We start from the raw sequence: 13,243 nt of genomic DNA on the forward strand, positions 1-13,243 counted from the left end.
AGCTACAACAGCGACTGATGGAATGTTCCTGGTGGGCGTCTCTGGTCAACGGTCTCTGGTGCAATTGCATCCTCTATTGCTGCTCCATTGTGTCCCTCCCAAAATAGAGCAACTTGTGAGTTCTATCCCAGTGTTTTCGTAGAAATGTTTATATTGCTATGTTCCATTAACTATTTAAAGTTGTACTGTTCAACTTTGCATATGCTTTGATTTACCTCCTACATATAAACTGTATGTATTCATTCGTGCACTGCCACAGAAGATAATGATGCTACAGTATATAATTATCTGAAAAATCCAAATTATTTGATTTATTGGCCCTGCTACACAAATTAAGTGGAATTTGTAGTGATAGAGATGGCCAGGAGGCTATTAATTGTGGCTTGTATATACAATATATTTAATGCAGATTGTATGCAACTTAGAACTGGTTGAATGCAATGCACTAACAATTGGGTTTGAATTGAGGTCACATTTCCACTAATGCGAATTTGCATGCGTTTTCTGCATGCAGAGTTGCATGACAATACAAGTCAATGGGCCTGTTTCCATTACAGGAAAAAAAAATGGCTACCTCTGTAACAACTTTCTGTGCGGCTTACGTGTTTTTGTGTCAACGCTACGTATTTCGCATGTGGAAGTCAATAGTAATGATTGGCAATGGGAAAATAAAAAAAAACGCCTACACATACAAATTTGCATAAAAAAAGGCCAGCTAATGCACACAAATTTGCATACGCAAATACGCAAGCGGTTTTTTTTCTATGCAGATTTGCCTAGTTATAGTGGAAACATAGCCTGACTGAACTCTAGGCTGCATAAAATTTGTATGTAAGCATCTCACTGATCATCCTTTGTACTGATTACAACGACTTAAAATTGTTTGTTTAGGTCTTTTGGTGTTATTAATATATAAAAAAAAATCGTACAAATACTATTCTTGCCCTGTGTGAAAAAAAATGAAATGGATAAAGATTAGCTTTTAACGTAGTATCTGATGGCTGCAGCAGTAACCCCCTGCTGCTGAACCATAGTAACTTCTCAGGCCCTTCAGGGTTAATCGTAACTACATACAGGTAAATAATAGGCAGTTAGTTACGTCAGAGCTCCGTGCACGAGTTCCTGTAGCCACTCCTCGAGCCACTTCACTGATACGCCGCTCAGCCAGTCAGTACACAAGAAGTCGGAACTAGCTGTGACGTCACGCCCTGCTTCTCTCCTGTCCAAACAGAGTGGAGAATTGACCACCGGAGCCGGCGCGGGGCGGGGCTACGCTCCCTGACGTACAGTAGCTGGCGGCCAATCAGCGCTCATGTCGGCCAGACGCCGCCAAGCTCGGTTTTTTGTTTGAGGTGACGGGAAGGGAGGATACAGCGCGAGAAGGAAGAGGAGAAGGGCTCTGCAGGAAGGCGGCAGTGCGCGGCAATAGAAAGCTAAACTCCCGGGGATTACCTCCCCAAGTAACCTGCAGCGCGGGGAAGAGGGCTGTGCAGCCTCGCGCGCCTTCTCGCGGCAGCAGTGTGCGCGGACACCGCGTGCAGGGTCGCGGCAGCCAGAGGCGCGAGGTGGTGACGAGCTGGATGTGCGGCGGGAGAAAGCGGACTCCGCGGATTAACTTCCCCGCGTGCAGTAAGTGGGCAAAGTTGCCTCCGCTGAGGAGGATGCTGCACCCCCGCAGCCTGGCCCTGCCTGCCCCAGCCCCCCGCACCCCGTGACAGCCCGGCCACCCCAACAATCGCTGCCGCACTCCCCGCTTCCTCCTGTCCCCTCTCCTCCCACATGAAGCGCTTCTCACCCCCAGCTGTGGCCGAGCTGCGGCGCTGACGGAAGTGTGGACATTGCAGCGTTACGGAGGAGGTGAGAGCTGAGCACACGGCGCCAGGGAAACCCATGTCCTGGCCGTCCTTCATAGCTGGGCTACGGGCTCTCCGATGCTGCGCGATGGGGCCTTGATTTCTCGTGCTTGCAGGAGCTCCTATGTGCAGCGAGGGTTAATATCGGGCCCTCTCCGCCCGAAGCTGCTTGGTGTAAATCCCCCAACTGTACAGATCGGCTGCCCAGGCCTGGCTCCTTACAGGTCTCTAGCCCTGGCTGACCGTGTGCTGTTGGCAGCCTGCTTCAGGCCGGAGCCGGGACACAAGCTTGAACTGGACAGCTGCCGCTGTTTTGGATACTGGATAAAATGGCTGCCTGCTTGGGCCTAAAGACGGGTGTTGTGATCCCAAGGCCATGTTGTACTAAATGTGTTCCTTGTTCCAGCGTATGGAGGATTGAATAACATGATTGCCTACTGTACCCCTACCTCCAAATGAACTTATACTGGTGGAAGCTCTAGGCTTCCAACGTGGGTTGTCAGGTCTGCAGCGTTTATTACAGGTGCTAACTGATCCAGGTTGTGATATCAGCTAACATGACAAAGACCCCCTCCCCCATATGAATTATGGAACGTGTATTTAGAGAAGAGTATACATTTCAACTAAGAATTTTCATCTGGACAGGAAGTGGAATTCACCTGGGCTGCAGTGGAACTCTTCTCATGCTAGGTCCACACAATACAATTTACTGTCAGATCTACTATTTCCAACATGTCCAATCTGGTTTCCGATCGATTTTCGGCTCACTTCTATGAAAAATCGATAGGAAATCAGACTGGGCATGTTGGAAGTAGTTCATATGTCAGAAAATTGCATCATGTGTACCTAGCATTAGGGCTGCTAACTGACAGCTGACTGATCTGCTACTGTGTATCATTTCAGTCATGAATTATGCTTCAAGCAACAAGTCATATATTTTGGCCTTCAATGAATTCTGTACAGAGCCACAATTTTGCAGATTAGATATGGGTAATAACCAGCAACTTTTTAGTCCTGGCTGATCAGGCCTGGCTCCTTGCAGGTCCCCGGTCCTGGCTGATCAGGCCTGGCGACTTGCAGGTCCCCGGTCCTGGCGACTTGCAGGTCCCCGGTCCTGGCGGATCAGGCCTGGCCCCGGTCCTGACTGATCAAGCCTGGCTTAGGCCTATGTACACACAATACAATTTACTGTCAGATCTACGGTGTCCAATCTGATTTCCGATCGATTTTCGGCTCACTTCTATGAAAAATCGATAGGAAATTAGACTGGCCATGTTGGAAGTAATTGATCTGACAGAAAATTGCATCGTGTACCTAGCATTAGGGCTGCTGATAACTGACAGCTGACTGATCTTCTACTGTGTATCATTTCAGTGATGAATTATGCTTCAAGGAAACAAGTCATATATTTTGGCCTTCAATGAATTCTCCTGTACAGAGCCACAATTTTGCAGATTAGATATGGGTGATAACCAGCAACTTTTTAGTCCTGGCTGATAAGGCCTGGCTCTTAGTGGGTCCCTGGTACTGGATTTCATGGCACCTTGCAGGTCCCTGGTCCTGGATTTCATGGTGCCTTGCAGGTCCCCGTCCTGGCTGATCAGGCCTTGCGCCTTGCAAGTCCCCGGTCCTGGCGGATCAGGCCTGGCGCCTTGCAGGTCCCCGGTCCTGGCGGATCAGGCCTGGCGCCTTGCAGGTCCCCGGTCCTGGCTGATCAGGCCTGGCTCCTTGCAGGTCCCACGGTCCTGGCTGATCAGGCCTGGCTCCTTGCAGGTCCCACGGTCCTGGCTGATCAGGCCTGGCTCCTTGCAGGTCCCACGGTCCTGGCTGATCAGGCCTGGCTCCTTGCAAGTCCCACGGTCCTGGCTGATCAGGCCTGGCTCCTTGCAGGTCCCACGGTCCTGGCTGATCAGGCCTGGCTCCTTGCAGGTCCCACGGTCCTGGCTGATCAGGCCTGGCTCCTTGCAGGTCCCACGGTCCTGGCTGATCAGGCCTGGCTCCTTGCAGGTCCCACGGTCCTGGCTGATCAGGCCTGGCTCCTTGCAGGTCCCACGGGCCTGGCTGATCAGGCCTGGCTCCTTGCAGGTCCCACGGGCCTGGCTGATCAGGCCTGGCTCCTTGCAGGTCCCACGGTCCTGGCTGATCAGGCCTGGCTCCTTGCGGGTCCCACGGTCCTGGCTGATCAGGCCTGGCTCCTTGCGGGTCCCCGGCCCTGGCTGATCAGGCCTGGCGCCTTGCGGGTCCCCGGCCCTGGCTGATCAGGCCTGGCGCCTTGCGGGTCCCCGGCCCTGGCTGATCAGGCCTGGCGCCTTGCGGGTCCCCGGCCCTGGCTGATCAGGCCTGGCGCCTTGCGGGTCCCCGGCCCTGGCTGATCAGGCCTGGCGCCTTGCGGGTCCCCGGCCCTGGCTGATCAGGCCTGGCGCCTTGCGGGTCCCCGGCCCTGGCTGATCAGGCCTGGCGCCTTGCGGGTCCCCGGCCCTGGCTGATCAGGCCTGGCGCCATGCGGGTCCCCGGCCCTGGCTGATCAGGCCTGGCGCCATGCGGGTCCCCGGTCTTGGCGCCTTGCGGGTCCCTGGTCCTGGCGCCTTGCAGGTCCCCGGTCCTGGCGCCTTGCAGGTCCCCGGTCCTGGCGGATCAGGCCTGGCTTAGGCCTAGGTACACACAATACAATTTACTGTCAGATCTACGGCTTCCAACATGTCCAATCTGATTTCCGATCGGTTTTCGGCTCACTTCTATGAAAAATTGATAGGAAATTAACTGGGCATGTTGGAAGTAATTGATCTGACAGAAAATTGCATCGTGTACCTAGCATTAGGGCTGCTGATAACTGACAGCTGACTGATCTGCTACTGTGTATCATTTCAGTCATGAATCATGCTTGAAGCAAACAAGTCATATATTTTGGCCTTCAATGAATTCTCCTGTACAGAGCCACAATTTTGCAGATTAGATATGGGTAATAACTAGCAACTTTTTAGTCCTGGCTGATCAGGCCTTGCTCCTAGTGGGTCCCTGGTCCTGGATTTCATGGCTTCTTGCAGGTCCCTGGTCCTGGCTGATCCGGCCTGGCGCCTTGCAGGTCCCTGGTCCTGGCTGATCCGGCCTGGCTCCTTGCAGGTCCCTGGTCCTGGCTGATCAGGCCTGGCTCTCCTTGCAGGTCCCACGGTCCTGGCTGATCAGGCCTGGCTCCTTGCAGGTCCCTGGTCCTGGCTGATCAGGCCTGGCTCCTTGCAGGTCCCACGGTCCTGGCTGATCAGGCCTGGCTCCTTGCAGGTCCCACGGTCCTGGCTGATCAGGCCTGGCTCCTTGCAGGTCCCACGGTCCTGGCTGATCAGGCCTGGCTCCTTGCAGGTCCCTGGTCCTGGCTGATCAGGCCTGGCTCCTTGCAGGTCCCACGGTCCTGGCTGATCAGGCCTGGCTCCTTGCAGGTCCCACGGTCCTGGCTGATCAGGCCTGGCTCCTTGCAGGTCCCACGGTCCTGGCTGATCAGGCCTGGCTCCTTGCAGGTCCCACGGTCCTGGCTGATCAGGCCTGGCTCCTTGCAGGTCCCACGGTCCTGGCTGATCAGGCCTGGCTCCTTGCAGGTCCCACGGTCCTGGCTGATCAGGCCTGGCTTTGGCCTAGGTACACACAATACAATTTACTGTCAGATCTACTGTTTCCAACATGTCCAATCTGATTTCTGATCGATTTTTGGCTCACTTCTATGAAAAATCGATAGGAAATTAACTGGGCATGTTGGAAGTAATTGATCTGACAGAAAATTGCATCGTGTACCTAGCATTAGGGCTGCTGATAACTGACAGCTGACTGATCTGCTACTGTGTATCATTTCAGTCATGAATCATGCTTGAAGCAAACAAGTCATATATTTTGGCCTTCAATGAATTCTCCTGTACAGAGCCACAATTTTGCAGATTAGATATGGGTAATGATAACCAGCAACTTTTTAGTCCTGGCTGATCAGGCCTGGCGCCTTGCAGGTCCCCGGTCCTGGCTGATCAGGCCTGGCGCCTTGCGGGTCCCCGGCCCTGGCTGATCAGGCCTGGCGCCATGCGGGTCCCCGGTCCTGGCGCCTTGCGGGTCCCCGGTCCTGGCGCCTTGCGGGTCCCCGGTCCTGGCGCCTTGCGGGTCCCCGGTCCTGGCGCCTTGCAGGTCCCCGGTCCTGGCGCCTTGCAGGTCCCCGGTCCTGGCGCCTTGCAGGTCCCCGGTCCTGGCGGATCAGGCCTGGCTTAGGCCTAGGTACACACAATACAATTTACTGTCAGATCTACGGCTTCCAACATGTCCAATCTGATTTCCGATCGGTTTTCGGCTCACTTCTATGAAAAATCGATAGGAAATTAACTGGGCATGTTGGAAGTAATTGATCTGACAGAAAATTGCATCGTGTACCTAGCATTAGGGCTGCAGATAACTGACAGCTGACTGATCTGCTACTGTGTATCATTTCAGTCATGAATCATGCTTGAAGCAAACAAGTCATATATTTTGGCCTTCAATGAATTCTCCTGTACAGAGCCACAATTTTGCAGATTAGATATGGGTAATAACTAGCAACTTTTTAGTCCTGGCTGATCAGGCCTTGCTCCTAGTGGGTCCCTGGTCCTGGATTTCATGGCTTCTTGCAGGTCCCTGGTCCTGGCTGATCCGGCCTGGCGCCTTGCAGGTCCCTGGTCCTGGCTGATCCGGCCTGGCTCCTTGCAGGTCCCTGGTCCTGGCTGATCCGGCCTGGCGCCTTGCAGGTCGCTGGTCCTGGCTGATCAGGCCTGGCGCCTTGCAGGTCCCTGGTCCTGGCTGATCCGGCATGGCTCCTAGCGGGTCCCTGGTCCTGGCTGATCAGGCCTGGCGCCTTGCGGGTCCCCGGCCCTGGCTGATCAGGCCTGGCGCCTTGCGGGTCCCACGGTCCTGGCTGATCAGGCCTGGCGCCTTGCGGGTCCCACGGCCCTGGCTGATCAGGCCTGGCGCCTTGCGGGTCCCCGGCCCTGGCTGATCAGGCCTGGTGCCTTGCGGGTCCCCGGCCCTGGCTGATCAGGCCTGGCGCCTTGCGGGTCCCCGGCCCTGGCTGATCAGGCCTGGCGCCTTGCGGGTCCCCGGCCCTGGCTGATCAGGCCTGGCGCCTTGCGGGTCCCCGGCCCTGGCTGATCAGGCCTTGCGGGTCCCCGGCCCTGGCTGATCAGGCCTGGCGCCTTGCGGGTCCCCGGCCCTGGCTGATCAGGCCTGGCGCCTTGCGGGTCCCCGGCCCTGGCTGATCAGGCCTTGCGGGTCCCCGGCCCTGGCTGATCAGGCCTGGCGCCTTGCGGGTCCCCGGCCCTGGCTGATCAGGCCTGGCGCCTTGCGGGTCCCCGGCCCTGGCTGATCAGGCCTGGCGCCTTGCGGGTCCCCGGCCCTGGCTGATCAGGCCTGGCGCCTTGCGGGTCCCCGGCCCTGGCTGATCAGGCCTGGCGCCTTGCGGGTCCCCGGCCCTGGCTGATCAGGCCTGGCGCCTTGCGGGTCCCCGGCCCTGGCTGATCAGGCCTGGCGCCTTGCGGGTCCCCGGCCCTGGCTGATCAGGCCTGGCGCCTTGCGGGTCCCCGGCCCTGGCTGATCAGGCCTGGCGCCTTGCGGGTCCCCGGCCCTGGCTGATCAGGCCTGGCGCCTTGCGGGTCCCCGGCCCTGGCTGATCAGGCCTGGCGCCTTGCGGGTCCCCGGCCCTGGCTGATCAGGCCTGGCGCCTTGCGGGTCCCCGGCCCTGGCTGATCAGGCCTGGCGCCTTGCGGGTCCCCGGCCCTGGCTGATCAGGCCTGGCGCCTTGCGGGTCCCCGGCCCTGGCTGATCAGGCCTGGCGCCTTGCGGGTCCCCGGCCCTGGCTGATCAGGCCTGGCGCCTTGCGGGTCCCCGGCCCTGGCTGATCAGGCCTGGCGCCTTGCGGGTCCCCGGCCCTGGCTGATCAGGCCTGGCGCCTTGCGGGTCCCCGGCCCTGGCTGATCAGGCCTGGCGCCTTGCGGGTCCCCGGCCCTGGCTGATCAGGCCTGGCGCCTTGCGGGTCCCCGGCCCTGGCTGATCAGGCCTGGCGCCTTGCGGGTCCCCGGCCCTGGCTGATCAGGCCTGGCGCCTTGCGGGTCCCCGGCCCTGGCTGATCAGGCCTGGCGCCTTGCGGGTCCCCGGCCCTGGCTGATCAGGCCTGGCGCCTTGCGGGTCCCCGGCCCTGGCTGATCAGGCCTGGCGCCTTGCGGGTCCCCGGCCCTGGCTGATCAGGCCTGGCGCCTTGCGGGTCCCCGGCCCTGGCTGATCAGGCCTGGCGCCTTGCGGGTCCCTGGTCCTGGCGCCTTGCAGGTCCCCGGTCCTGGCGCCTTGCAGGTCCCCGGTCCTGGCGCCTTGCAGGTCCCCGGTCCTGGCGCCTTGCAGGTCCCCGGTCCTGGCGCCTTGCAGGTCCCCGGTCCTGGCGGATCAGGCCTGGCTTAGGCCTAGGTACACACAATACAATTTACTGTCAGATCTACGGCTTCCAACATGTCCAATCTGATTTCCGATTGGTTTTCGGCTCACTTCTATGAAAAATTGATAGGAAATTAACTGGGCATGTTGGAAGTAATTGATCTGACAGAAAATTGCATCGTGTACCTAGCATTAGGGCTGCTGATAACTGACAGCTGACTGATCTGCTACTGTGTATCATTTCAGTCATGAATCATGCTTGAAGCAAACAAGTCATATATTTTGGCCTTCAATGAATTCTCCTGTACAGAGCCACAATTTTGCAGATTAGATATGGGTAATAACTAGCAACTTTTTAGTCCTGGCTGATCAGGCCTTGCTCCTAGTGGGTCCCTGGTCCTGGATTTCATGGCTTCTTGCAGGTCCCTGGTCCTGGCTGATCCGGCCTGGCGCCTTGCAGGTCCCTGGTCCTGGCTGATCCGGCCTGGCGCCTTGCAGGTCCCTGGTCCTGGCTGATCAGGCCTGGCTCTCCTTGCAGGTCCCTGGTCCTGGCTGATCAGGCCTGGCTCCTTGCAGGTCCCACGGTCCTGGCTGATCAGGCCTGGCTCCTTGCAGGTCCCACGGTCCTGGCTGATCAGGCCTGGCTCCTTGCAGGTCCCACGGTCCTGGCTGATCAGGCCTGGCTCCTTGCAGGTCCCACGGTCCTGGCTGATCAGGCCTGGCTCCTTGCAGGTCCCACGGTCCTGGCTGATCAGGCCTGGCTCCTTGCAGGTCCCACGGTCCTGGCTGATCAGGCCTGGCTTTGGCCTAGGTACACACAATACAATTTACTGTCAGATCTACTGTTTCCAACATGTCCAATCTGATTTCTGATCGATTTTTGGCTCACTTCTATGAAAAATCGATAGGAAATTAACTGGGCATGTTGGAAGTAATTGATCTGACAGAAAATTGCATCGTGTACCTAGCATTAGGGCTGCTGATAACTGACAGCTGACTGATCTGCTACTGTGTATCATTTCAGTCATGAATCATGCTTGAAGCAAACAAGTCATATATTTTGGCCTTCAATGAATTCTCCTGTACAGAGCCACAATTTTGCAGATTAGATATGGGTAATGATAACCAGCAACTTTTTAGTCCTGGCTGATCAGGCCTGGCGCCTTGCAGGTCCCCGGTCCTGGCTGATCAGGCCTGGCGCCTTGCGGGTCCCCGGCCCTGGCTGATCAGGCCTGGCGCCTTGCGGTTCCCACGGTCCTGGCTGATCAGGCCTGGCTCCTTGCAGGTCCCACGGTCCTGGCTGATCAGGCCTGGCTCCTAGCGGGTCCCCGGCCCTGGCTGATCAGGCCTGGCGCCTTGCGGGTCCCCGGCCCTGGCTGATCAGGCATGGCGCCTTGCGGGTCCCCGGCCCTGGCTGATCAGGCCTGGCGCCTTGCGGGTCCCTCGGCCCTGGCTGATCAGGCCTGGCGCCTTGCGGGTCCCTCGGCCCTGGCTGATCAGGCCTGGCGCCTTGCGGGTCCCTCGGCCCTGGCTGATCAGGCCTGGCGCCTTGCGGGTCCCTCGGCCCTGGCTGATCAGGCCTTGCGGGGCCCTCGGCCCTGGCTGATCAGGCCTTGCGGGTCCCTCGGCCCTGGCTGATCAGGCCTTGCGGGTCCCTCGGCCCTGGCTGATCAGGCCTTGCGGGTCCCTCGGCCCTGGCTGATCAGGCCTGGCGCCTTGCGGGTCCCTCGGCCCTGGCTGATCAGGCCTGGCGCCTTGCGGGTCCCTCGGCCCTGGCTGATCAGGCCTGGCGCCTTGCGGGTCCCTCGGCCCTGGCTGATCAGGCCTGGCGCCTTGCGGGTCCCCGGCCCTGGCTGATCAGGCCTGGCGCCTTGCGGGTCCCCGGTCCTGGCGCCTTGCGGGTCCCCGGTCCTGGCGCCTTGCAGGTCCCCGGTCCTGGCGGATCAGGCCTGGCTTAGGCCTAGGTACACACAATACAATTTACTGTCAGATCTACGGCTTCCAACATGTCCAATCTGATTTCCGATCGGTTTTCGGCTCACTTCTATGAAAAATCGATAGGAAATTAACTGGGCATGTTGGAAGTAATTGATCTGACAGAAAATTGCATCGTGTACCTAGCATTAGGGCTGCAGATAACTGACAGCTGACTGATCTGCTACTGTGTATCATTTCAGTCATGAATCATGCTTGAAGCAAACAAGTCATATATTTTGGCCTTCAATGAATTCTCCTGTACAGAGCCACAATTTTGCAGATTAGATATGGGTAATAACTAGCAACTTTTTAGTCCTGGCTGATCAGGCCTTGCTCCTAGTGGGTCCCTGGTCCTGGATTTCATGGCTTCTTGCAGGTCCCTGGTCCTGGCTGATCCGGCCTGGCGCCTTGCAGGTCCCTGGTCCTGGCTGATCCGGCCTGGCTCCTTGCAGGTCCCTGGTCCTGGCTGATCCGGCCTGGCGCCTTGCAGGTCGCTGGTCCTGGCTGATCAGGCCTGGCGCCTTGCAGGTCCCTGGTCCTGGCTGATCCGGCATGGCTCCTAGCGGGTCCCTGGTCCTGGCTGATCAGGCCTGGCGCCTTGCGGGTCCCCGGCCCTGGCTGATCAGGCCTGGCGCCTTGCGGGTCCCACGGTCCTGGCTGATCAGGCCTGGCGCCTTGCGGGTCCCACGGTCCTGGCTGATCAGGCCTGGCGCCTTGCGGGTCCCCGGCCCTGGCTGATCAGGCCTGGCGCCTTGCGGGTCCCCGGCCCTGGCTGATCAGGCCTGGCGCCTTGCGGGTCCCCGGCCCTGGCTGATCAGGCCTGGCGCCTTGCGGGTCCCCGGCCCTGGCTGATCAGGCCTGGCGCCTTGCGGGTCCCCGGCCCTGGCTGATCAGGCCTGGCGCTTTGCGGGTCCCCGGCCCTGGCTGATCAGGCCTGGCGCCTTGCGGGTCCCCGGCCCTGGCTGATCAGGCCTGGCGCCTTGCGGGTCCCCGGCCCTGGCTGATCAGGCCTGGCGCCTTGCGGGTCCCCGGCCCTGGCTGATCAGGCCTGGCGCCTTGCGGGTCCCCGGCCCTGGCTGATCAGGCCTGGCGCCTTGCGGGTCCCCGGCCCTGGCTGATCAGGCCTGGCGCCTTGCGGGTCCCCGGCCCTGGCTGATCAGGCCTGGCGCCTTGCGGGTCCCCGGCCCTGGCTGATCAGGCCTGGCGCCTTGCGGGTCCCCGGCCCTGGCTGATCAGGCCTGGCGCCTTGCGGGTCCCCGGCCCTGGCTGATCAGGCCTGGCGCCTTGCGGGTCCCCGGCCCTGGCTGATCAGGCCTGGCGCCTTGCGGGTCCCCGGCCCTGGCTGATCAGGCCTGGCGCCTTGCGGGTCCCCGGCCCTGGCTGATCAGGCCTGGCGCCTTGCGGGTCCCCGGCCCTGGCTGATCAGGCCTGGCGCCTTGCGGGTCCCCGGCCCTGGCTGATCAGGCCTGGCGCCTTGCGGGTCCCCGGCCCTGGCTGATCAGGCCTGGCGCCTTGCGGGTCCCCGGCCCTGGCTGATCAGGCCTGGCGCCTTGCGGGTCCCCGGCCCTGGCTGATCAGGCCTGGCGCCTTGCGGGTCCCCGGCCCTGGCTGATCAGGCCTGGCGCCTTGCGGGTCCCCGGCCCTGGCTGATCAGGCCTGGCGCCTTGCGGGTCCCCGGCCCTGGCTGATCAGGCCTGGCGCCTTGCGGGTCCCCGGCCCTGGTTGATCAGGCCTGGCGCCTTGCGGGTCCCCGGCCCTGGCTGATCAGGCCTGGCGCCTTGCGGGTCCCCGGCCCTGGCTGATCAGGCCTGGCGCCTTGCGGGTCCCCGGCCCTGGCTGATCAGGCCTGGCGCCTTGCGGGTCCCCGGCCCTGGCTGATCAGGCCTGGCGCCTTGCGGGTCCCCGGCCCTGGCTGATCAGGCCTGGCGCCTTGCGGGTCCCCGGCCCTGGCTGATCAGGCCTGGCGCCTTGCGGGTCCCCGGCCCTGGCTGATCAGGCCTGGCGCCTTGCGGGTCCCCGGCCCTGGCTGATCAGGCCTGGCGCCTTGCGGGTCCCCGGCCCTGGCTGATCAGGCCTGGCGCCTTGCGGGTCCCCGGCCCTGGCTGATCAGGCCTGGCGCCTTGCGGGTCCCCGGCCCTGGCTGATCAGGCCTGGCGCCTTGCGGGTCCCCGGCCCTGGCTGATCAGGCCTGGCGCCTTGCGGGTCCCCGGCCCTGGCTGATCAGGCCTGGCGCCTTGCGGGTCCCCGGCCCTGGCTGATCAGGCCTGGCGCCTTGCGGGTCCCCGGCCCTGGCTGATCAGGCCTGGCGCCTTGCGGGTCCCCGGCCCTGGCTGATCAGGCCTGGCGCCTTGCGGGTCCCCGGCCCTGGCTGATCAGGCCTGGCGCCTTGCGGGTCCCCGGCCCTGGCTGATCAGGCCTGGCGCCTTGCGGGTCCCCGGCCCTGGCTGATCAGGCCTGGCGCCTTGCGGGTCCCCGGCCCTGGCTGATCAGGCCTGGCGCCTTGCGGGTCCCCGGCCCTGGCTGATCAGGCCTGGCGCCTTGCGGGTCCCCGGCCCTGGCTGATCAGGCCTGGCGCCTTGCGGGTCCCCGGCCCTGGCTGATCAGGCCTGGCGCCTTGCGGGTCCCCGGCCCTGGCTGATCAGGCCTGGCGCCTTGCGGGTCCCCGGCCCTGGCTGATCAGGCCTGGCGCCTTGCGGGTCCCCGGCCCTGGCTGATCAGGCCTGGCGCCTTGCGGGTCCCCGGCCCTGGCTGATCAGGCCTGGCGCCTTGCGGGTCCCCGGCCCTGGCTGATCAGGCCTGGCGCCTTGCGGGTCCCCGGCCCTGGCTGATCAGGCCTGGCGCCTTGCGGGTCCCCGGCCCTGGCTGATCAGGCCTGGCGCCTTGCGGGTCCCCGGCCCTGGCTGATCCGGCCTGGCGCCTTGCGGGTCCCCGGCCCTGGCTGATCCGGCCTGGCGCCTTGCGGGTCCCCGGCCCTGGCTGATCCGGCCTGGCTC

The 13,243-nt window shown here is 61.3% G+C and overlaps 1 protein-coding gene across 2 annotated transcripts in view; it reads left to right on the forward strand.

Annotated features, from left to right (window-relative positions):
- The first annotated feature begins 1,289 nt into the window (after positions 1 to 1,289).
- The window catches only part of TFDP1 (transcription factor Dp-1), a 116,235-nt gene continuing 104,281 nt past the window's right edge, over positions 1,290 to 13,243 (forward strand). Inside the window, exon 1 of one of the 2 annotated variants that reach the window (XM_068268103.1) lies at positions 1,290 to 1,629. The gene's annotated coding sequence lies outside the window, so the exon portion shown is untranslated. Of the gene's footprint in view, positions 1,858 to 13,243 lie in introns of both variants that reach the window. The other variant, XM_068268102.1, reaches the window with a different exon arrangement.

This window comes from Hyperolius riggenbachi, chromosome 2 (assembly GCF_040937935.1).
Source record: "Hyperolius riggenbachi isolate aHypRig1 chromosome 2, aHypRig1.pri, whole genome shotgun sequence".
Lineage (NCBI taxonomy): Eukaryota > Metazoa > Chordata > Amphibia > Anura > Hyperoliidae > Hyperolius > Hyperolius riggenbachi.